General features: G+C 51.6%; 1 pseudogene; it reads right to left on the bottom strand.

Moving 5' to 3' along the window:
- Positions 1-774: 774 nt before the first annotated feature.
- LOC144099605 (U2 spliceosomal RNA) lies at positions 775-914 on the bottom strand (annotated as a pseudogene).
- Positions 915-3,253: the final 2,339 nt, after the last annotated feature.

The following is a 3,253-nucleotide window of genomic DNA, read 5'->3' as shown; positions in this document are numbered from 1 at the left end:
AGTGACTCTACTCCAGGCATAACAAGCTCGAAGCGATGCATGGCATGAAGACACGAACTTTGGAGCCCATACACTCAACCGCACCCGCAGCTCGAACTGCAGCGGGCCGAGTAGAGTACGTGCGTGTTGTGAGACGAAGTGCTCCCGTCGGCAGCGGTGGCGGCCCGACTAAAAAACGGGACTCAGCAAGGCGCATAAACGGCGGAGCGATCGAGGATGGCGACGTGACGAGCACGCAGATCATCCCGTCTCTTTCTTCTCCCGTCACACACTGTGGCATGCATGCCTTTCGGGTTCGCACGCACATGAGCTTGCAGTCCCCACCTGCCTTCTCCTTCGCCTCCCTGCCAGTGCGCTGTCTTCGCCTATGTGGTACGGCGGCGCGCAACACTAAGACACTTTATTAGCGCCACTCTTGATGCGCCTCAATATGCAATCGTCACTGGGCTGCGCCAGCTTCCAGCTAGCCGGACAGTTCTGGGAAGGCGAAGTCACGAGGAACCGCTGCGTTCCTAGATATCAGTTACGATCATCGGGGACGGTGCCTAGTCATGAATGGTCACGCAAGTAGCGGGCATCCGCGGTCAGCGATCTTGGCAGCCGAATGCTGCGGGTGTAAGCGCGTTCTGTCTGTCTGTCTGTTGCTGCCAGGAAGAAAGAAAGGAAAGTGCACAGGCCTGCTCACTGGCTCAAGCCGAGCCACAATCGTTACCACATGCAGATAGAAGGAGAGTTGAAAGATGAGATAGAAAGACACGATAGTAAAGACGCGCTAAAGACAAGGCCGATCCCGGAGGTAGTGCAATACCGGGCCAACCGGTGGCGGGAGTGAAGCATCCTTCAAACTCTCCGCCACATTTCCAAAAATAAGTCCAACTTGGATCCGTAACAGATACTCTACGTGTCCGGACAATCGCTGCGCATTAGCGCGTTCACGATAGACCACGCAGGCGTCACCGGTGAGGCCGCAGCTCTACAGCTTATGACTGCTTATGACGTATGCTTATACTGCTTATGACGGGGTTCGCGTTCCTGGAAAGACCGCGATGGAAAATATACCATACATCGGGCAAGCACAGTGAAAAAGTTGTGCGCTTATCGCGGATAGTTTTAACTAAGCGACGTTCCTGGAGAGAAAGTAACATGCTTTTTCTTGCAGTCAGTAAAAACGTTGCACACGCCGATAGCGGTGACCTCGTTCTTGAAAATTTGCATTTTCTTCGAATTCTGACGTACAAGAGCGGCTAATATCAAGGGCACGCCAATTCACGTGAACACAAAATTGTATTACGAAATTTTTAAAAACAGGAAAAGTGCTGATTAAAACAAACGTTCTGCGTCATGCGGTAGTGTTGGCACTAAGTACGAAACACAACGACGGTTCAATAGCCGAGCCTTTGCGGGGCATGTGGTCTCTTTGTGTCATGGCATACATGCGGAGGGACGTCCGACAGCAGCTCTGGACGTGCCAAACGGGGGAGCGCGAGTCGAGCGACTCCGCAAGCCTGTCGTCAGGTGTGAGCTCAAGGGTGGAGCAGATGTCTGTTCACTCGCGGTGAAGTGATGTCGTACTCCCGAGTATCGAGAAGTGTCACCGATCGAGACGCCTATATAGGGTCGCACATAACAATCAGCGAAGAGCAAGTACAGCGCCAGGACCTTCGCAGTGGCGGCTCATATTTAGGTTTTGGCAAGCATGATGCCTTTGTGGCAGTGATTTTCAGAACGATCGACGGCAGCTTCGGATATTCGCTTACCACTCACCATTAAATACAGTCTCTAAGGTATCTAAGGCACTCGTTGGCGAATACTCGTCATGAATTCAAGGAAGCACCCAGCAGAGTTTTGGGGTGGAGCCGCCACTGGTGAATAGACGCCGAAATCTGTGCAGGGCAGAAGTCTCTGTCCGAAGACAACGCTCGCATTCCTAATGTGCCACCGGCGTTGTGAACTGGATGGGGCACTCCAGCGTTTCGAAGCGCCGCGTTAGCTATTGCCGTCAGGTCACTAAGTGTGCAGAAGCTTAACATCTAACGTCTGCGTATCAGCGCTGTAGCGCGAAGGGAGCCGAATGGAGCGTCCGAATGTTGTGGAAGGTAGTCCTCAACAAGCGCACCGCCGTGGTGGCGCAGTGGTTATGGCGCCCGGCTGCTGACTCAAAAGACGCGGGTACGATCCCAGCCGCGGCGGTCGATTTCGATAGAGGTGAAATTCTAGAGACCCCTGTACTGTGCGATGCCAGTGCACGTTAACGAACCACAGGTGGCCGAATTTTCCGGAGCATTTCGCAGCGGCGTCCCTCAAAGCCGGAGTCGCTTTGGGGCGTTAAACTTCTGTAAACCAAACGTTAAACCAGTCGTCAACAAGCGGGGCCTAGGTGGTTTATACTAGCCCAAAGCCCTTGACTACGGCGTCCGTCATAGCACTTTGGGACGCTAAAAACCAGAATTGCCGATTCTCAAACAAGACTTCCCGACAAACTGCAATTCTGACGCTTTATTTAAACCAATACCCTCGTCACTGCTTCGTTCACGGATTTTAAGGTTTTTTGGCACACTAGGTCCTTTTTTATATTTTTCCATCCTTGTGGGCGATCAAGGTACCGCTGCGCTGCTTAAAGACCCAATATTTTGTAGGGGCAATATAAGAAAACGTGCAGAAAACACGTTTCGTTATTTGCCGTGCTTACCAAGATCTCTTTAGCGTGTCAAAAAGGACAGCTGCATGCTCTCAAACCTCCGTCCAGTACTTTCCAGAAAGTGAACAGCACTGCGTTGGCAGTGCTAATCGAAATTCCGCTCGGTTCAGGATATGAAAGACAAGTTCACGCGTTGTTATGCCGGAGCACGAGAAAAAGGCCCGTAGCACATATAATCTTCTCTGAAGAGAGAAATCCTTGTTCGTGTTACCACTGAGTCTTAGAGCGTGTTCTTCTTCCCGTACAATGAGTCCGTACATTGATGGGAAACACATCGCGACTTTCTCGTTCGTTTGCATTTTATTGTTTACGCCTTTTATGCTGAGGTTTAAATTATTGTAGTTTTGTCAGCGGAGGCAGCGAAGTATACCAAGGGTGCCTCGATCATCAGACATTATTCCGCGAATTTTTGGCAGTGCAGCGGAAAAACGTCGTCTCATGCTGCTTACCGCAGTTAGGACAAAGGGGGTTATCACTTGCACATTCATTGCAGTCATGGCGGCCACCGCAACGGGAGCAGCGCAAGGCAAGTCGGCAAGCGCTAGCCACATCGCC

This window comes from Amblyomma americanum, chromosome 7 (genome assembly GCF_052857255.1).
Source record: "Amblyomma americanum isolate KBUSLIRL-KWMA chromosome 7, ASM5285725v1, whole genome shotgun sequence".
Taxonomy (NCBI): Eukaryota; Metazoa; Arthropoda; class Arachnida; order Ixodida; family Ixodidae; genus Amblyomma; species Amblyomma americanum.
Note: the sequence above shows the minus strand (reverse complement) of the source record. Positions and strands in the feature narration are given on the sequence as shown.